At 42.2% G+C, this 22,405-nt stretch overlaps 1 protein-coding gene across 8 annotated transcripts in view; it reads left to right on the top strand.

The window, feature by feature from the left end:
* Positions 1-22,405, top strand: part of PAK3 (p21 (RAC1) activated kinase 3) — a 291,786-nt gene that overhangs the window by 32,281 nt on the left and 237,100 nt on the right. For 6 of the 8 annotated variants that reach the window (XM_059050301.2, XM_067024191.1, XM_067024186.1 and 3 more), the window contains exon 2: positions 16,685-16,779. The exons of 1 other annotated variant lie outside the window; for it this stretch is intronic. The gene's annotated coding sequence lies outside the window, so the exon portion shown is untranslated. Of the gene's footprint in view, positions 1-10,830; positions 10,849-16,684; positions 16,780-22,405 lie in introns of those variants that run through there. One more of the 8 variants, XM_067024189.1, reaches the window with a different exon arrangement.

Raw genomic sequence — 22,405 nt, 5'->3', positions numbered from 1 at the left:
ACTTGTCTTTCTTTTAACAAAGTCTCTCACGGAGCAGTGTTTTAATTTTTATGAGGTCCAATTTATTGATTTTCTTTTATGGATTGTGCTTCTGGTGTCATGCCTAAGAACTCCTCACCAAGCCCTGGGCCCCTAAGATTTTCTCCTATGTTTTCTTTCAAAAGTCTTCTATAAACTGTGTATAGTTGTAAAACTATACAGTCTATGACCTATTTTGAGTCAATTTTTGTATAAGATGTGAGGTTTAGGTCAAGGTTCATTTCTTTTTTTGGTCTATGGATGTCAAATTACTCCATTATCATTTGTTGACAAGGCTATCTTTCTTCCATTGAATTGTTTTTGCATCTTTGTCAAAAATCAGCTGGGCATATTTGTATGGGTCTATTTCTGGGTTTTCTATTCTGTTCCATTGATCTCTGTGTCTATCCTTCTGCCAATAACGATGTTCTCTTTGATTACTGAAGTTACATAGTAAGCCTTAACATTGGGTAAAGCAATTACTCTCACTTTATTCTTCTTTTTCAAAATTGTTGACCGGGCTTCCCTGGTGGCGCAGTGGTTGAGAATCCGCCTGCCGATGCAGGGGACATGGGTTCGTGCCCCGGTCTGGGAAGATCCCACATGCCGCGGAGCGGCTGGGCCCGTGAGCCATGGCCGCTGAGCCTGCGCGTCCGGAGCCTGTGCTCCACAACAGGAAAGGCCACAACAGTGAGGCCCACATACCACAAAAAAAAAAAAAAAAAAAAAAAAAAAAAATTGTTGACCTATTCTAAGTCATTTGTTTTTTCAAATATATTGTAGAATATACTATTGCCTAAATCCACCAAAATCTTGATGGGATTTTGATAGGAATTGCATTAAACGTGTATATGAATTTTGAGAGAATTGACACTTTCACTGTATGGAGTTTCCCAATCTATGAACACAGTACACATATCCATTTATTTAGATCTTGGATTTCTTTCATCATTGTTTTTTTTAGTTTTCAGCTTATGAGTCCATACAAGTACAGGTTTTGTTAGATTTAAATCTAAGTACTTAATTTTTTTGAGTGATTGTAAATGGTATTGTATTTTTAATTTCAGTTTTCACATGTTCATTATTAGCATATAGAAACAGTTGATTTTTGTATGATGATATCGTATCCTGAGACCTTACTAAACTCCATTATTAGATGAAAAAGCATTTTTTATAGATTCTTTTATGTTTTCTATGTAGATAATCATGGCATTTGCAAATGGAGACAGTTTTCTTTCTTCCTTTGTGATCTGTGAGCATTTTATTTCCTTTCTTGCCTTATTGCACTGGGAAGTACCATGTTGAATCCCAGTGATGAGAATAGAAATCCTTGCCTTGTTCCCAATCTTAAGTCAAAAGCATTCAGTCTTTCATCATTATGTATGATGTTAGCTGTGGCTGTATATTTTTATCAGCTTTACTGAGATATAATCCACATGCCATACAATTCACCCATTTAAAGTTTACAATTCAGTGGCTTTTTATACATTCACGGAACTTTGCATCTATTGCCACAATCAATTTTAGAACATTTTCATTATTCCCAAAAGAAATCATGTACCCCCTAGCTATCACCAACCAATCCCTCATCTTTTCCAGCCCAAGGCAACCACCAGTCTACATTCTATCTCTATAGATTTGCCTATTTTGCACATTTCATATAAATGGAATCGTATAATATGTGGTCTTTGAGACTGGCTTCTGTCACTTAGCATAATTTCTTCAAGGTTCATCCATGTCGTAGCATGTGTCAGTACTTCATTTATTTTTATTGCTAAATAATATGCCATTGTATGCACATAGCACATTTTGTTTATTCATTCATCAGTTGATGGACGTTTGTGTTGTTTCCACTTCTTGACTGTCATGGTTGTCTTTTTATTACTAACAGTTCTTTAAATAGTCTAGATAGAAGTCTCTTATGAGATATATGATTTGCAAATATTTTCTCCCATTCTGTGGATTGCCTTTTCACTGTCTTGATGGTGTCATTTAAAGTACAAAGTTTTTAATTTTAATGATGTCCATTTTATATATTTTTTCTTTTGTTGCCTGGGCTTTTAGTGTTATATCTAAGAAACCATTGCCTGATCCAAGGTTGCTAAGATCTATCTATCTATCTATCTATCTATGTTTTTTCCTAAGAGTTTTATAGTTTTAGCTCTTACATTTACATCTTTGATCCATTTGAGTTAATTTTTTATATGGCATGAAGTAGGAGTTCAACTTCATTCTTTTGCATGTGGATATACAGTTGTCCCAGTACCATTTGTTGAGAAGACTTCTTTCCCCATTGAAATTTCATGGCATGCATGTTGAAAATCAATTGGTCATAAATGTGAGGGTTTATTTTTGGACTCTCAACTCTATTCCATTGTTCTATAAGTATATGTGTATGTATATATATATGTGTGTGTGTGTGTATATGTATATCTTCCAATCCATGAACTTGGGATGTCTTTCCATTTATTTAGGGTTAGATCCCATTTATTTAGGTCTTCTTTAATTTCTTTCAACCATGTTTTATATGGTACAGATTATAAGTTTTGTACTTATTTTGTTAAATTCATTCCTAAATATTTTATTATTTTTGATGCTATTGTAAATGGAACCTATTTATTAATTTTATTTTTGGTTTGCCTATTGCTCCTGTGTGGAAATGAAATTTATATTTTGTATATTGATTTTGTATCTTGCAGCCTTGCTGAACTTACTAGTTTTAATTGGTTTTTAGTGGATTCTTTAGGATTTTCTAGATATAGATCATGTCATCTGTGATTATTGTTTTATTTCTTCCTTTCCATTCAGAAGGCCTTTTATTTCATTTTCTTGCCTAATTGTCCTGACTAGAATCTCCAGTACAATGTTGAATGGAAATGGCATGGGCAGACATCCTTGATTTGTTCATAAACTTAGGGGGAAAGCTTTTACTCTTTCACCATTACGTATGATATTAGCTGTGGGTTTTTAATAGATGCTCTTTACTAGGTTGAGGAAGTTCCTTTCTATTCATAGTTTGTTGAGTGTTTTATGATGAAGGGGTGTTAAATTTTGTCAAGTGCATTTTTCTGTATCTATTAAGATAAACATGTGGTTCTTGTCCTTTATTCTGTTGAAGTGTAATTCAGTTGAATTACATTAATTGGTTTTTGGATGGTAAGCCTACTCTGCACTCCTGGAAAAACTCCCAGTTGGTCACGGTATGTAATCCTTTTAGATATTGCTTGGTTCAATTTGCTGGCTGTAGGGGTCTCCCTTGTTTATTTTTTGTTTTTGTAGATGTTCTTTATCAAGTCAAGGAAGCTTCCCTCTAGTCCTAGTTTTCTGAGAGTTTTTTTAAAAAATCATGAATGGGTGTTGGATTTTGTCAAATGCTCTCCTGCATCAATTGACATGGTCATATCGTTTTTCTTGTGTAGCCTGTTGACACTTTGATTTTCAACGTAGCCTGTTGTATTTTCATTTTCGTTCTGTTCTGCAGGTTAGAAGTCCTGGTAGACTTGACAGGGTTTGCTGTTCAAGATGTAAGCTGGACTGGGCTCTTATTTAGAGGTTCTGTGGATGAATCTCCTTCCAGGCTCATTCAGGTTTTTGGCAGGATTCAGTTCCTTGGGGGTATATGTTTGAAGTCCCCATTTCCTTGCTGGTTGTCAGCCAGGTGTCCTTTCTGCTCCTAGAGGCTACCCACATTCCTTCTTACACGGCCCCCTCCATCTTCAAAGCCAGTGACCTGGCAACCTGTCATGTCAAATCCTTCTCATGCTTCAAATCTCTCTGACTTCCTCTTCTGCTTACTCACCAGAGAATACTTTCTGCTATTAAAGGGTTTATGTGATTAGATTAGGCCCATTCAGATAATCTCCATTCTACCGTATAATGTGATATAATCATTGGAATTATTTCTCCATCAAATTGAAAGCTCCACCCACATTCAGGGGAGGGGATTTTACAAGAGCAAGGGTCATTGGGGATCATATTTAGAACTTTGTCTACCACAGAAATTAAGTTTAAAAAATGAACTAATTTAAAGAAAAATGTTGGGTAAATGATATGGCCATGTGAGGAGTGTATGGAAACAGCTTGGGACCTAGATGAATAAGTACTTCATTTTAAGTTTCCTTCCATATTCTATGATTCCATAGTTGGGCAGTTATGGAATTCTGCTTTTCTGTCTACTGTGAGGTAAAATGTATAAAATATCAGAGTCCAGTGTATTCTTCACATATGTCATGGTCATGAAAGACCATGTTTCCAGTTAACAGATACTCGAGAGACATGGTAACTAAATTCAAGGATTGATCCATGTTTGAGTCCTATATCAGATAAAAAAAATTTTTTTTGATCTAAAGGATGTTACTGGGATAATTGATGAAATTTGAAAGAAGTTTTTTGATTAGATAATAGTATTATATCAATATTAATTTCCTTATTTTAATGATTATACTGTGGCTATATAAGAGAATAACCTCATTTTTTTGTAGGAAATATACACTGAATTATTTACAGATAAAGGGGCATGATGTCTGCAACTTACTCTCAAATGGTTCAGAAAAAAGTACTAGTGTATGTGAATATAAATATGTACAAACAAGAGAGAAAAGGACAAAGCAAATGTAGGAAAATGTTAACATTTGAGGAATCTGAGTGAAGAGTATATGGAAATTCTTTATACTACACTTTTACACTTTATATTAATGGAACTTCAGATGAGAATCACAACCCTGGCTGACACCTTTTCAGCCCAGAGATACCCTGAGCAGAAGATTCAGGCATACTGTGTCTGGACTTCTGACTCATGCATGGGAACTGTGAGATTATAAATTTGTGTGTGTGTGTGTGTGTGTGTGTGTGTGTGTGTGTGTGTGTGTGTTTAGTTGAGTCAAACGGTGTGTAAGAAGCATTTGAAATGGAAGAAAGTGTAGACTCAAGAGACATTATGGAGAGGAAATCACCAAAATTTGGTGCCTGACCAGATGTGGTCAGAGAGAGAAGAGTTGGGGTTGGTCCTGAAGTTAGGAGCCTGGGAATTGGGATAAATGGACAGAAAGAGGCAAATCTAGATGGAGAGCTTGTTGGGAGAAGAAGTAAGTTTTAGGCATCTTAAGTTTGAGTGACTAGGGGACATGTGTGGAAAGAAACCATCCAGTAGAAAGGAGTTGGTTAAGATTGATGCTGAGGGAATTCCCTGGCTGTCCAGTAGTTGAGATTCCATGCTTTCACTTCAGGGGGTGCGAGTTTGATCCCTGGTCAAGGAACTAATATCCCACATGCCATACGGTGTGGCCAAAAATAAAACAAAACAAAAACAAAAACAAACAAAGAAACAAAATGATTGACGGTAAATAGAGAGGTCAAGGCTAGAGCCAGAGATGTGGGAGTCATCACAATGGTTTTGGATACATCTGTTGTGAAGGGAAGACAGGCTGAAAATAGAGGGATGTTTCTGGGTCCAGCACAGCACACTCAACCGGCTATGAGTACTTGCTCTGACATCAGACAGGTGTGGGTTTAAAATCCTGGCTTTGCTCACTTCTAGCTGTAGGCCCTCACACAAGTTTCTTCGTGTCTCTGAGCCTCATTTTTTTTTTTCCAGCTATGAAATGGTGATACCATACACGCCTTCCTTTGAGGGTTACATGAGCTAACCTATATAGAGCTCTTAGCCTAGTGCTTGGCACATGGTTGGAGCTGGAGAAATAGGAGCTGCAGGAAATTCCCTGGCAGTCCAGTGGTTAAGACTCTGTGCTTCCATTGCAGGAGGCACGGGTCCAATCCCTGGCTGGGGATCTAAGATCCCACATGCTGCGCAGCACAGCCAAAAAAAAAAAAAAGAAAGAAAAAGAAAAGCAACAATTGTTATCGATTGATATTTCCTTTCTCGTGCTTGTCCACATTAAACAGCCTTCTCCTAAAAGGCCCATGCAGTTCAGGTCGCTACGGTTTGCTGGCTGAAATGAGGCAAAGCTACCACAGCATGGCGTCTTCTGCTTATGGGAGACAGGTCCACAACCTGTCACTGAAAAAGGTGGACTCCTTTCCTCTTCTGGCAAATTAAGAGCAAGGTGCAAGGGGCTCTAGGAAATAAGAGTCAGAGTGGCTGGAGCAAGGGCAGGCCCCAAAGACTTACTTGGATCACCATGTGTGATTCATTCTTCAGAAACCTTCCCTAGGTCATCCCGGGAAAGAGATATTTGGAGGAAAGGGGTAGCATGATCTAGGGTGAAGGATGGGCACGGTGTACAAGGGGGCAATTTAATGAAAGGTATTTGGTGCATAGATGGCCTGATACGTGTCTAGGGAGGAAGTGGGTTCCAAGGGAACGTGCGTGGCCCAGGAATGAGGAGATCTGGCTTCATCTGCTGGCATTAATTCTCTCTATGGAAAATGCAGCTCTGGGCACTACACTTCCAGCTTAATTCCCCCTCCCCTCTGCTGTAGCACAAATCGATCTGTAGTCTTCTTCTACTAGATGTTAATGCAATCAAAGAGATTGCAATGACCTTAAGATTTCCTGATTAATGCCCCCCCACGCCCCCAGTCAGCGTTACTTTCTTGAATTTCTCAGTGATTGGCTCATTTCTCAGCTCACTTGGCTCTGCTCCATCTTCCAAGTACCTTTTTCCTGTCCTGGGGAGAGAGTTTGGGTGAAGTGGTGGAGCTCTGGGCTGCTTCTTGGCAGCAGCAGATGGAGAATCCCTGTCCTTGAATGAAGGTGTACTCCCCAAAGCGGAAGGTTTTTGGGTTTTGACAAAGAGCAATCTCAGAAAAAGGGACATTGGGAAATGATAAGTGTGAGCGTGTGTGTGTGTGTGTGCACGTGCACGCACGTGTGCGTGCATGCATGAGGGAGGGAGAGAGAGCGATATATTGATTGAGAGGAACCTGTCAGGAGCTCCTGATATTAGCTCCTGGTAATCCTGAGGAGTACCAGGAGCCTGTCAATAAATGAGGAATCTTGAGAAACTGGTAGGAACAAACTGAAATCATTATTTCATTTCAGGCCAAAGGAGGCACAAAAAGAAACATGCTGAGCCAAAGATAAGGTGCACGGATTACCAATTTCAGTGGGAAGGAGCTTAAGATACAGAAACTGATAGATCAGCTTCTTAGGTCGGCAGCCGGAGCCAGTGCAAACTGCCCAAAGCAGGACTTGTGATTTTTCTCCTACAATGTTCCTTTTCTTGTCAGTCCCATATAGTAAATGGCACTACAGTTACCCAGTTGCTTAAGTCAGACTCCTAGTCATTATCCTGAATTCCTCTTTTTCCCTCTTGCATCAAGTACTAGCCATCAGCAAATCTGCTGACCTGCCTTCAAAATATATCCTGAATTTGCCCACCTCTCACTACCTCCTCAGCTCTTACCTAGTGTGGGCCACCATCATCTCTCTCCTGGTCCACTCCTGCAGCCTTCCAGTTGGTCTACTTGCTTCAACTTGATGCAAAGTGCTTTCGTGCATGGTTGTGCAGGTTGTGTACTGCACAATGGCTCTGGGTGTGCCGTTTTTATCATAGATGCTTACTAACTTACGTAAGAGGGTACAGATGGGTGCAGACATTCTGGGCTTCTTGGCTTTAAGTCTGAGAGCAGAGGAAGAGAGCCTGCTCCTACATAAACCTATACGAGTACACATGGTCTTGTACAGACTCCGGAGAGCACACACGCATGCACGCACGTGCGTACGCGCACACACACACACATTTGGTGGCACAAGTCGGCTCTGTCCCGCCCAAGCCCTGGGTGTCCCCTGAGTTCACTTCTCTCGCTCACCACCAATTGCTCTCACATTCTAAAGCCCCATCCCTCCCACCCGCAGTTGCCTCATCTTTGGGGGGGAGGCGGTGGAACAGTGGGGTGCAAAGTGCTGTTGGTGGTACATTTTTCTAGGGACAAGAAATGCATAAGTAAGAAGAATGTGGGTGCACACAGCCAAGGCTGCTGCCTGCTGGGACTCTGGTAAACTCCCCTGGGCAGAACTTACAGTGGTTTAGGTTGTAGCCTAATTTTTGTGCTTTTAACTTGAAGAAAGGGTGTCTTTTTTGTAATCCACACAAAGACACTGTATCAGAGAGTGGCAGCCCTGCCCCCCAATGATCTCAAAGCTGTACAACTGTCAGCAAGAACTGAAACAAACATTTGAGTACATTGATCCTTTGCTTAAAACCTTCCATTTAGGGCTTCCCTGGTAGCGGAGTGGTTAAGAATCCGCCTGCCAATGCAGGGGACACGGGTTCAAACCCTGGTCCAGGAAGATCGCACGTGCCGCGGAGCAACTAAGCCCGTGTGCCACAACTACTGAAGCCCGTGTGCCGCAACTACTGAAGCCTGCGCGCCTAGAGCCCGTGCTCCGCAACAAGAGAAGCCACCGCAGTGAGAAGCCCGCACACCACAACAGAGAGTAGCCCCCGCTCGCCGCAACTAGAGAAAGTCCACACATAGCAATGAAGACCCAACACAGCCAAAAATAAATAAATTTTAAAAAACCCTTCCATTTATTTCCCAATGTTCTTAGGATGAAGACAAAATTCCTTAACTGGCCTGTAAGGCTCTAATGATCTGGCCCATGCCTTCGTCTGCAGCCTCATCTCATACCACCCTCTCCCATGCCCTACCCCCAACCCCAGGCATACTGGCTTTAGGACCCCGGATCATGCAAGCTCATCCGTGTACCATGGCCCCCCTGCCCCCTTCTAGAGTGCTAACTCTATGAAGCAAGGACTTTATCTTATTCAGTATTATGTCATCACCTAGTACAGAGCTTGCCATGTAATAGGTGATCAATAAATACTTGCTGAGTGAATAAATAACAGGACAGAAACAGGAAAATGGGCCAACTTTGACCCACCTGAATGGCTCTAAGATGAACCTCAACTCAGCCCCATCACTAGTGTGCTTTCAGATCCTCTGGTGAAATGAGATGGCCGGAAAATGCAAGCTGTTTAAACATCAGAAAGCTGAAAGACCGGTTTGGCCAGAAGGAATAATAATAGTCAGCATAACGGCAGTTATTGAGGTATTAGCACGTGGTGGGGCATTGCTTTAGGCACTTTACTCATTTACTCTCCGCAATAACCTTCTGAGGTATTATTAGTATTATTCCCATTTGGCGATGAGCAGACCCAGGAGATTCAGTCACTTGATTCAAATGCAGGCAGTTTAAATGGAGTTTCTCTGCTGCACTGTGGAAGGGTGAGAATCCTCTAATTTCCTCTGGTTTCTTTCTTGAAATGCCCTGGGAGTGTTTCCCCGGTGCAGTCTCATCGTTTTGAGCCCAGCCCCGGGAAGCAGGTGGGAGAGGGTCACATGCCCTGTTGGCAAGCAGCAGCAAATGCAGATCTAGTTAGCGTCCCCTTGGGCAAGGAGCCACTTCGGTGATTGACAATATAAATTAAAAAGCTGAGATCTTTTCTCCTTTCTTGATATTGAAATCTATAAAACCATCAAATCCTAAACCAGCCTCACCCAACTAAAAGGGAATTGCAGTCACAAAGCAAATTTAACACCTCTTCCAATTTTTCTGACATCAAGTGGAGCGCTTCCATTGAGGTGATAATGGCATTAGTTTGAAGCTCTCCACGGCTGAAACCTCAGCTATTACAGGGCTAGATTGCACCCGGCACCTTCACATGAGATGAGAAATTGACACGTGGGGAAGAGGCAACTGACCTGGTAGGCTTTGCAGCCTGACCACGTATAAAGAGAATAAAAAAAAAATAAAGCAAGGGACAGAAAAAGCAGAGTGATCCTCATCATTAAGGATGTTAGCCTGCTCATGGGCATAACAGAAATGTTTCTTTTTTCTTTATCCCACTTTTTTGAACCCTCTTTAACAAAAGACAACTGTTTAAAACGCAATTTGACATCAGTTTGCCCCTCCCTGCTCATAGCCTGTATCGAACATTTGTGGGCTATACGGGGCGGGGGGGGGTTTCCCCACATGTTTTATCAGAATACTAGAACTAGAGCAAGGACCTAATAAACCATTTTGGTTCAAGTCATTGACTTTATAGATGGGGAAATTGAGGCCGAGAGAAGGATGACTTGCTTTTATTTTCACTAAGCGTGTGTGGGCGGGGTGGGGGGGGTAGATGATCATTGGAAGCTGTTAAGGGGAGAGACAGAACAAACTGCATTGTGAAGGGGAAGGGGTGAAGGGAAATGTTAGTGTTTGATAAATAGCTAGTCATTTGTCACATAAATATATACATATTGCAAACAACACCCCTCTCTGTGGCAGAAACAGAAGGGATGTTGTACACAGAGGGAAGACCTCAGCCAAGGAAGCTAAATGGGGGTCATTCATCCCTCCAACCTCTTTCTGCCATTGCAAAGATTGGTCCAATCCACCACCTAGGTGTTCCGTGGGCTCACAGCATTTTGCTCGGCAGAGACTACCAAACACTGCTTTGCTAGTGGCTGGTGGCATTTAACCTCTGTGGGAGGGATGGTGCCTTTGGCTTTCATCATGGAATCCATTATTTTTCTTTTTTTCTTTGAAGCACAGTGCAGAGCTTTTTTTTTTTTTCAAATTGCACAGCAAAAATAGAAATGCAGCCAGCCCTAAGTACAGCCCTGTGGGGGAGGTTCAGGGCAACCGTCCCTCAGGCAGTGTGTATACAGAGTATGCTCATTTCAGAAGTTGATGGTAAATCCTGTAGGGAGGGAGGCAGAAAGTACCAGCTCTCCTTCCTCTTCTGCCTTAAAGGGAGACAGACTTGAAATGAGGTGGAGCTGGGAACTCTGGAGAAAGTCAGTCCAAGTGCAGTCGTAGACCCTACCTGGGGAAGTCAGAGTGGACAGCTTAGCTCTGAACTTGCTGTGAGACCTTGGGTAAGTCACTTCCCGGCTTTGGGTCTGGTTGGTTTTTTTTTTTTTTTTTTTTTTAAATCTGCCTCTTCTGCCTCACAGGATACCTGAAAGGCATAACTGTGGAGAAAGTAGACACACATATGCTTTGGAAACAGTAAAAACTCAATATAAGTGCAATCTATTATCGTTGTTGTTTTATGTCTGCTCCTTGCCTCTGGTGGTTGGACCATCTTGGTATAGAACATCTAGGACAGATCCAAGGTCTCTGGAACTACAGAAGGGAGAGGGTGGGAGAGGTCAGTAAGAGTGGGAACAGAGACCCACCACTTTCTTAACCTCTCAATCTGTGTCTTTCAAAGGCTCTTTGAGCCTCAGTATTCTCATCTATAAAGGGGGGGTGTTGTGAGGATTTAAGTGAGTCATTGAATGGAAAGCTCTTATGCCAGCAGCACTGGCATAAGAAGTAGGTGTTTGATAATAATGACTGTTACTGATGTTATTTGCTTCTGTGTCCTGAGGAGAAATGTGATTCCTTAATGCCAGTGCATGGCTAGTCCTTGGTAAAAAAATATAGATTCCTGGGCCTCACCCTGAAGAGGTTCTGCTTCTGTAGGTTTGGAATGGAGCACAAGAGGATGTATTTAACAGAAACTCCGTTGGTCTAGAGTAGTATTTTTCAAGCTGCCAATTATTACCCACTGCTCAGAAAATCAATTTATTGGGTAGTGACTAGGATTTAAAACAAAAAAAAAGGAATGGACTAGGAAATAACAGTGTGCACTGCACACAGTAAGGGTAAGGATTGCTTCAGGACATGTTTGTTGTATACATATATATACACACACACATATATAATATATCTTTCCGCAATGTGTACTATATGAATGACAAATGTATTTCTTACTTTAGATCATGGTCCAAAATGTTGGAAATACACTAGAGGATACTATCTTCCATTTGGAGACACTAGTATCCAGAGAAATTATCTGTCAAGCCCCAGCTCAGACAAGAAATGGCCAATAAGAGAATGGAGCAGGATCCGTTTCTCCTCTCCCCATCTCTCCCATGCTATGCTTGGGTTGACAGAGTTGGTTGTTCTCTAATTAGAATGAGTTCTAATACTGTGTAATGGCCCTGACCTGAGATGTAAGGGCAAGGTAGGGGTATTGCTATAGGTATCAGGCTAATTGCATTGACCCCCATTAGACAGAAAATGCATCTGAGTGAATTGGGGTGTTCAGTTGCTATTGGTTAGTGAGCGCTTTGTAAACACAGTTTGTTCTGCTCCTTCTTTCAGACTTTGATACTTATTTGACCATTTGAAACTCTTTTGTTACTTTTGTGAAATCAAACAACAGACTTAAAACTCTGTTTCAATTCACAGGGACCAATATCAGTGTCTTTTGACTCCCTACTTGGTATGTTGAGGGTATTGGTACCCCTAAACCTTTCTCCCATGTGCCCCACCTAAAGGGAGCAACTACTCCTGGACTCCAGCCCATTATGGTCCTGGGAATAGCTTACCTCCACAGTGAGACTTTCTCAGATCACCTTCTGTAAACTGTAGGCCTTGCAGGACCCTCCTACCCCTACTACTTCAGAACTCCCTGTCTCCTTTATATTTTCTCTGTGATACTTATCAAAACATAACATACTATATTGTAAGTAATAAACAGATGACAAAATTAACCACATGTGTCCAGATCTTTTTTTCTTGAAAGATTGGAAATTGAATTTTATGTGAGGTCTTCCACTTTTTTTTTTTTTTTTGCGGTAGGCGGGCCTCTCACTGCCATGGCCTCTCCTGTCGCAGAGCACAGGCTCTGGATGCGCAGGTTCAGTGGCCATGGCTCACGGGCCCAGCCGCTCCGCGGCATGTGGGATCTTCCCGGACCGGGGCACGAACCCGTGTCCCCTGCATCGGCAGGCGGACTCTCAACCACTGCGCCACCAGGGAAGCCCCGGGTCTTCCACTTTTTTTTTTTTTTTTTTTTTTTCGGTATGCGGGCCTCTCACTGCTGCGGCCTCCCCCGCCGCGGAGCACAGGCTCCGGACGCACAGGCCCAGCGGCCACGGCCCACGGGCCCAGCCGCTCCGCGGCACGCGGGATCCTCCCGGACCAGGGCACGAACCCGCGTCCCCCGCACCGGCAGGCGGACCCCCAACCACCGCGCCACCAGGGACGGGTCTTCCACTTTTTAAATGTTGCTAGATCGTCTGATTTTTCTAGAGAGCTTGGAAATCTGAATATTTATGTAAAATCTTCTGATTTTTGTGTTTCTTACCAGGTGAAAAAAATTTTAAACACTATTTGGGCCGAAGAAAATATGTTCATGGCCCAGATTTGGGCTGTGGATCACTAAGCTAGATCGTAGCAGAACTGGATCTTGAACCAGCTTTCTTGCTCCCTAGTGCTCTCTCACATTCACCCTGTGCCTGCTGGGCCGCCCCTCTTCTGCTGAGGGTTGAGCCATGCTGGCCTGTGTAGAGGACAACATTCCATTCAGTCCCGAGTGCCCTCCTTGCAGGGGATGTAACACAGTTATCAACACCCATCTGATAAGCACCAGGCACTTCTCACTCCACAGTGTGTGAATTTACCTGCCTTCCTAATCTCAACAGTAGATATTGCCTCTTGGCGTTCTTTATTGTTTTTGCTCTAGTGATAGAATGAAGACAAGGCCTTTATGGGAATGTTATTAGCATTGCTCCCAGCCAGCGGTACCTTCCAGTAGAATCGTTGTGGTCTAGGGTAAAGAATCTGAGGCTTCAAGTCCAGAGGGCTGGGCTGAATTCTCAGATGTGTGACCTGAGACAACTTACTTAACCTCCCTGGCCTTCAATTTACTTAACTGTAAAAATGAGAAAAATAAGATCTTGCCTCTCTGGGCCGCTATGAGGCAAAAGTGAGATAATATGTATGAAAGCGATTTGAAAAGAGAACATTTTACAACTGTGAGGGTATAGTATCATTTTGAAATCAGCAAAATATTTATTGAGCACCTACTATGGGCCAGCTAATAGACCAAGGAACTCAAGGCCTAGCTGCCTCCATGAGCTCTAGTCTAACTCAGAAAAAGGGACATATGCGAGTGGAAAAAGAGTCAGCACTGCAAAGCCAGAGATGACCAGGCTGAATGAAATGTACAGACTGTATAATAAGAGAGGTTGTGGTGGAAAGGGCTGATCACTGAAGGATTCCTGGAGGGAGTTGCATTTGAGCTGCTTTTGGAAAAAAAAGTCAGTAGGATTGCTTTGGCAGAGGGAAGAAGAAAGACATTCTAGGAAGGGACAACAGCACAGGTAAGGGCTGAAATTACGTGTGTTGGAGGCCTAATCTCCACGGAGTGGAGGTTTCAAGTAGTGACTAGCAGATGATCGCTTCTCCACTTGGCTGGAATGCAGAAGAGAAAATCCAACAAAGCATCCTTCTTATGAAATCAAAGCAGAGTCCAAATGGGGCAGTGGGCATGTTTGATTACATTACAGGAGGGCCTAGTACTGTAGAGTAGGTCATAATAATAGTTCCCACCTCATGGCGCTGTTCTGAGCATTGAAGGAGGTGCTGTGTTTGAAACATTTAGTGCAGGGCCTGATATATGATTAGTACTAAAGAAATGTTAGTTGTCATTATCACCATCATTTTTCATCTTATATTGATGTCAGGGGTTAATAACATGGGCTTTGAAGTCTTCCTGATATTAGTTGTGTTACCTTGAGCAAGGCACATCACCTCCCTGTTTCTCAGTTTCCTGGTCTTTAAAATGGGAATAATACTAGTGCCAACTGAAACAACAACAACAACAACAATAATAATAATAGTGCCAACTGAAAAGGGCTATTATGAGGATTAAATGAATTAATCCAAGTAAAGTGCTTATCACAATGCCTGGTACATGGAATGCACTCAATAGATGTTAGCTATTACAATGACTATGGCCAGGTAATCATTAATGTAATATGGCTGCATAACAAAAAATTGGGGAAATAGAGAAACAGAAACAAAATCACCCTAAATCTTACTACTAAGATACAACTGCTTACTATTATTTTGAGATCTGGTTCTTAAATCTGAAATGTCTTTTGTTGAGAAAATCAAGACTGCAGAAAATGGCACGGATTTTGGGATGCAGTGGTCATTTCATTAAATATTTAGTGAGCACCTACTATATGCTACTGATATTCCAGGGGCTGAGATTCAGCCAGAAACAGGACATGCATGATCCCTGCTTTTAGGGTACTTACAGCCCAATAGAGGGGGATAGGAAAACAAAATAAAAGTATAAAATAAGCAGTGGGTTTTGCCCACATAGGCCTCGGACAACAATAAGCAAGAGGGGGCAGCCCCAGTAGTTCCTGCCCAGCTGTCCTTACTACTCTGTAGACTGCACGGAGAGGGCTCATTGGTCCAGAGGAGGACATGGAGAATAGGAGAAAGATATAATCTCTTAGAGCTGAAAGGGACCAGGTTTATGTGATTCTGCCACTGGGCATCTGTTCATCCAGCCTTGGCTTAAAATAACACTGTCTCACCAGCTTGCTCAGCCTCCTGCAGGACCCTCTCAAGATCAGAAACCCTTTTTGACAGGTTTACTGAAAATCTGCCTCCTTGCTACCACTGGGTGGCAGTAGTCTTAATTCTGTCACCTGAGCAACCCAGAATAAGTGCATACCTTCCATAGGAAAACATTTTTGAGATTTGAAAACAGGTGGGAAGCCTCTATATCCCTGGATGCCTCTCTTTTTTAGGCCCCATGTCTCTGGTCCCTTTGAGAGCCACTCCTGTTATGGGATGGTTTCCAGCCCCTTTGTCAATTTCGAGACCCTCCTCTGGAGGTGTTCCACTTTCTCAATGGTCCTCTTAAAGTGTGCCGCATAGGATGCAACAGGAGACTCCAGGAGAAAACAGCAGAGATTGCAGTGTGACAATTATATTCTGGAACCTAAAAACCTTACTTTTTTAAACATCTTTATTGGAGTATAACTGTTTTACAATGGTGTGTTAGTTTCTGCTTTACAACGAAGTGAATCAGTTATACATATACATATGTTCCCATATTTCTTCCCTCTTGTGTCTCCCTCCCTCCCACCCTCCCTATCCCACCCCTCTAGGTAGTCACAAAGCACTGAGCTGACCTCCCTGTGCTATGTGATGGCTTCCCACTAGCTATCTGTTTTACATTTGGTGGTGTATATATGTCTATGCCACTTTCTCACTTTGTCCCAGCTTCCCCTTCCCCTTCCCCGTGTCCTTGCATTGATTCTCTCCGTCTGCGTCTTTATTCCTGTCCTACCCCTAGGTTCTTCAGAACCTTTTTTTTTTAGATTCCATATATATGTGTTAGCATACAGTATTTGGTTTTCCTCTTTCTGACTTACTTCAATTTGTATGACAGACTCTAGGTCCATCCACCTCACTACAAATAACACAATTTCGTTTCTTTTTATGGCTGAGTAATATTCCATTGTATATATGTGCCACATCTTCTTTATCCATTCGTCTGTTGATGGACACTTAGGTTGCTTCCATGTCCTGGCTATTATAAATAGAGCTGCAATGAACATTGTGTTACATGACTCTTTGAATTATTAGAAACCTTGCTTTAATTAATTCAACCTAGAATTGTGCTCTGTTTTTAGCTGCTAAATAATTTAGCTATGTTAAACTGTTGGCTCAAATTATGCTGTGGGTCAACTCGAACCCCTAGATCTTTTTTGAATTGCTTGTTTTTATGTGACCTGATGCTGAGCTATGCTTCCCTTATTTGGCCTTACAAAATAGACTTTTACGTTTTTGAGGATTTTTTTCTTTATCTTATAAATTTCACTTTATTATTATTATTTTTTTTAATTTTAGCCCAGTACTCCAGCCCATCTGAGCTCATTTTGAATCTCAATTTTGTTCTTCAACATATTTGATATCCCTGCCAGCTTTGGGTCATCTTCAGACTTGTAAGTACATTTTCTGTGTCATCTAAGTTATTAGTAAAAGTGGAAAAGCGCTGTGGCCTTTCTCTGGTGACTTTTCTGCTGGTTACCACCTACGCTTTGTGTAAAATTCTTTGATCAATTGCCAATCCATTTCACTTGTGCTATATAACCTGGTTAATATGTTGCTGCCTTATCTCAGCTCATTCATGAGAAAGTTATAGGAGACAATTTCAGATGCACTGCTGAACCCAAGATATGTTGTAGTTACAAAAGACAGGATGGATGAAGGATGATCTAAGATGGCTCATTTTGTTTTGTAAAATGGAAACTACTGTACTTTTTCTTCCAATTATAAAAGTAATATAATTGTAAAGGTCAATAGCATACAAAAGTATATAAATTAGAAGGTGAAAGTCCCTCTGTAATTCCCTGTGCTGACAACCTACCAGATAACTGTGGTTAATGGTTTTGTGCATTCATAAACACAGATCTATGATTCAAATCAAATCATGCTAGAGAGAATGTTGTGTGACCTGCTTTTTTCACTTACAGTCCTTTGGAAACATCTTTCCTTGTCAGAATATATAGTTTTACTTCATCCTTTTTAACCCCATAGTGTTCTTTTCTGTGGATGTTTCCTAACTTAACTCATCAATCCCGTACGGCTGGACATTTAAATCATCGGCACACTTTTGTTGTTGTAAGCAGTGCTGCATGGTGAACTTTCTTTGCTGGCTTGAGATGTTGTGTTGGGTGCTGGATTTTGGCTCCTCTGGATTCCCCGTCCTTTGGGATCTTGTTTTCAATGTTCGAAATGCCAAGGGCCACCTCTACCAAGGAAAGAAGAACTGAAGAGGGCTCTGCCAACTCCCTGCTCATGTTTTGAGTTTGAAAATCTAAACCTTGTCCTCCCTCTAAGTGGAATTAAAGCTGCTTGAACTCCTGGGGGCCTTAGGAGAACCAAGGCACCCCAAGATCAAGTCCTGAGTGACAGACAGGCTCCATGGGTGGCTCCATGCCTGGATGGGCATAGGTGAGGTGATTAGGAGCAAGAAAAGGAAGGAGCACTTCCTTGCTGTTGAGCCACTCTTCCCCATCACACACCCTCAGCTCTGCCAAGTGAGGCCACTTGCTGGGCGCTGTCTAGTTCCCTTCTTTCTCAGCTTTGCACCTTTCCTCCTCCCTGCACACGTGCACCTCCCAGACTAAGGTAGGATCCACCTACTCTGAACTTCCAGAACACTTTAAGAGCATGAGCTTGAGAGTCAGACCTGTGTTTGGCTATCAGAGTTGTACCTGCCCAGCTCTGTCATCTTATATGAGTCACGTATCCTTTTAGGGCCTAGTTATCCTCACCTATAGGATGGAGATAAAGCTATTGATATATAAGATATTTCACAACACCTAACCCAATGCCTGGCTGATATGAAGCACTTAATAAATGTTAGCTGCTATTATTATCATGGGTGATCATATGACCTATTCCACAGAGTTAGGAAGATTAAATGAGAACATATGTAAAACACCCAACACAGTGCTCTGCATAAACTGAGTGTTAAATAAATGACAGCAATAATTGATTGTATTTATATCCCCCTTTGGATACCTACCTCATTATAACTTGTGTGACTTCTATTTGTGTTCATGTCTTGATCACCTCCTCTAATTTATAAGCTCCCTTGAGAGCAGAGTTCTCTCTCTCTCATTCTCTCTCTCTTTTTTTCCTCCCTGCACCCCTGCTGCCTCCACCAACTAGAAAGCATAAAAGACCCATTGCTGGGGATTAGTGGAGCTCTTTAAAATTTAGATGAATGAATGTTGCCATCATATTTTAAATCTCTTTATCACTGTATTGTGTTCTTGTTAGAAAGCATCTTTCCCATTAACTAATCAGCGGAGCCTTGTCCGTTGGGCAGGGCATGGCATACATATTCCAACCACTGAGCCACTGGTCACAGAATTAGCAATCTATGGAATCGTAGCTTTGGGAAGTTTTCCAGAAAACGATGGCCTTGAGTGTGTGTTTATCTGAGCAGAATACAGTTACATGTCGCTCTCAGGCTTCTGCTGTCTAAATGGAAAGGGACATCAAGCACCATTTAGGCCACCATGAAGTCTCTTAGACTACCACAGTGGCATCCTAAGTTGTTTCCCTACTTTCACTCATGCCCTCCACACTGCAGCAAGAGCAATATTTAGACAATATTTAGACAAACCAGATCACATCATTCCCCTCCTCAAAACCCTTCATTGGCTCTCATCTCACGTGGTACAAAATCCAGTTTGCTTCCCATGGTCTACAAGGCCCTGCATAATGTGGCCCCTGCATGTCTCTCCAAACCCATCTTGTTTCACTCTTCCCCTTTTGCCCACTCTGCACCACCCACACTGGCCTTCTGTTGTGAGAACACACCCAGCTCGCTCCTGCTTCAGTGCCTTCATTCTCATTCTGCTCGCCACCAGGAATTGAATTTCACCCATGCCCCAACTTTCCCATGCTTCCTTCTGTCCTCCAGGTTTCCACTTAATGATACCATCTCAGAATGGTATCATTCATTGAGGTCTTTCCTGTGTATCCTCTCTCAAGTAGGTTCCCGTTGGTTCATGTCCCCCATGTTACTCTCAAACTCATTGGTTCTCAGCCCTCATTTCACATTAGAAGTCACTCAGAGAACATTAAAAAAATGGCCAGCCTCCTTCTAGACCAAGGAAATCAGAGTCTCTGTGGGTGAGTCCCAGGTTATCTATATTTTAAATGTTCCTCTGGTGATTTTAATGTGAAGCCAAGGTTGGCAGCTGCTGTTCTAATCTATCAACTTGCCTATTTTCTCCTTAGTACTTATCACAAGCTGTAATTATTATGCTTATTCCATTCATTTAGTCAATAAATATTTATTGAGCCCCTACCATGTGCCCAGCACGACTCAAAATACAGGGATTAAAACATGAACACCATAAACACAAATCCTGACCTTTATGTAACTTACATTCTAATATGGAAGATAGACAATAAGATATATATGTATATATGTGTGTGTACACACACACACACACACACACACACACACATATATAGCTGTAGATTGAATGTTTGTGTTTGTGGCCCCCAAATTTCATATACTGAAGCCCTAACCTCCAATTGGATGATATTTAGAGATGGGGCTTTGGGAGGTAATTAGGGTTAGATGAGATCATGAGGGTAGGGACCTGGTCTCATGAGATTAGTTTCCTTATAAAAAGAGACACTGGAGAACTTACTCTGTCCCCCATCCCATTCCCCTCTCCCACACACACATGAGGAGAGGTCCTGTGAGCACATAGCAGCCACCTACCAGGCAAAAGAAGAGGCCTTAGAATGAAACCTACCTTGCTGTCACCTTGATCTTGGACTTCCCAGCCTCCAGAACTGTGAGAAGTATATTTCTGTTGTTTAAGCCAACCAGTGTATGGTATTTTGTTAGGGCAGCCTGAGCAGACTAAGACATATGGTATGTTAGATAAGGATAAGTGCTAAGGAGAAAAATAAAGCATAAAATGTAGATTTTTTTTAGAGGGGAGAGAGAGAAGTTTTAGATAGAGTGGCCTAGAAAGGAGAATCTTGAGTAAAGATATGAAGGAAATGAGAGATCTAGATATGCAGCTATTTGGAGGTAGAGCACTCAAGGCAGAGAAAAAGTAAGTGCAAAGGCCCTGAGGCTGGACCAGACCTGGTGTGTTTGAGAAACACAAGGGGGCCAGTGTGGCTGGAGAGTTGAGAACAAGGGGCAGAGTGGTAGGAGATAAATTCAGAGAAGTAATGGGGGACAGATAATGTGGAAACTTAAAGGTTATTGTAAGAACTTTGGCTTTTACTCTGAGTAAAAAGTGGTACATAATCATTGAGGAATTTCTAGCAGAGAGGTAACATAATCGGACTTAGATTTCAATAGGCTTGCTCAATCTGCCATGTTGAGAATAAACTGAAGGGTCAAAAATGTGGGAGCAGCAGAACTAGCTAGGAAGCTGCTGCAGTAACCCAGGTGAGAGATGATGGTGGCTTGGAGAAGGGTGGTAGCAATGGTAGTGATATGAGAGACAATGGTCAAAATCTCTACGTACCTTGAGAGTTAGAGTACACAAGATTTGCTGACTGTGTTGGGCCCGAGCCAGTGCATAGTCAAGGACAACACCATGGTTTTAGGCCTGAACGTCTAGAAGAATGGAGTTGCCATTTTACTGAGATGGGAAAGACTACGGGAAGAGTAGGTTTGAGGGGAAAATATCAAGGGCTTAGTTTTGAAGTTGATCATTTTGAAGCACCTATTTTTAGACATTCAACTGGGGATGTTAAGTAGAGAGGTGGAAATATAAATCTGGAGTTCATAGGAGAGGTCGGTCCTAGAGATAGGACTTTGGGAGCTATGAGATTGGATGAAATCACCTAAAGAGTAAATTCAGGTCGAAAAGAGAAGAGGTCCAAGGACTGAGACCTAAAGCATTCCAAAGTCTAGTGGTTGAGTTGAAGAGCAAAAGAAATTTGACCTGAGAAGAAGCAGCCAGAGTAAAAGGAAGAAAACCAATAGAATGTGGTTTCCTGGAAGCCAAGAGAAGGAAATCATTCAAGGAAGAGAGAGTGGTCACTATGTCAAACACTGCAGAGAGTTCAAGGAAGAAGAGGATAGAGAAAGACCATGGGATTTTGTAACATGTAGAGGAGGGCAGCAATAGGGTAGTAGCAGTATCTGCGGGGAGGATTAGAGTTGAGAGAAGATTTTATTAATGTTTTGGATGGGAGAAATAATATTCTAATGCAAATGATCCAGTCTCCCACATTAGAATGTAAGCTTCTTGAGGGCAGGGATTTTGTTTCTTCAATCCCCATCACCTCCCATGGTGCCTAGCACAGAGTCGGTGTTTGATAAATGTTGAGACATAGAGAACAGACTTGTGGTTGTCAAGGGGGTGGGGGGTGGGGCAGGGATGGATTGGGAGTCTGGGTTTAGCAGATGCAAACATACATAGGATGGATAAACAACAAGGTCCTACTGTATAGCACAGGGAACTATATTCAATATCCTGTAATAAACCATAATAGAACAGAATATGAAAAATAACATATATATGTGTGTATATATATATATATATATACATATATATATCTGAGTCACTTTGCTATACACCAGAAACTAATGCAATGTTGTAAATCAGCTATACTTCAATAAGATACATTTTTAAAAATGTTGTTGAATAGGTGAATGATCAACTGATTGAAGGAATCAATGGAAGTAAAGGTCAAATAGTTGAGTAAGAAGTAATAGCAGGATAAAGTGGCAGGTGAATTGAGTAGCACCCTGGCTTGAGTTCCAGTCGTTCCTGCCACACGCCTGGCACACCAAGCTTACCCCAGGGCCAGACAGCCTAGGCATGCGTTGCATGACACAACTCTCTTTGCCAAAAGGGCACGCTGTGTCTCTGCGGTCATCCGTTCCAGGGAGCAGACAGGCTTTGGGACTGTAAGAACTGAGCGTGGCCAGACAAGACCACAAAGCTCAGGAGCACGCCAAAAGAGAAACCCCTCTGTGTCATCGCCATTCTCTGGGTGTGGTCTGTCTGCGGCACAGGGCACATGTGAGACGTGGGCCACACTGCTGACCCAGTCTACCCCCGC

The sequence above is a fragment of the Kogia breviceps genome, chromosome X (genome assembly GCF_026419965.1).
Source record: "Kogia breviceps isolate mKogBre1 chromosome X, mKogBre1 haplotype 1, whole genome shotgun sequence".
In the NCBI taxonomy this organism is placed as follows: Eukaryota; Metazoa; Chordata; class Mammalia; order Artiodactyla; family Physeteridae; genus Kogia; species Kogia breviceps.
This window is presented reverse-complemented; position numbering and strand designations above follow the sequence as displayed.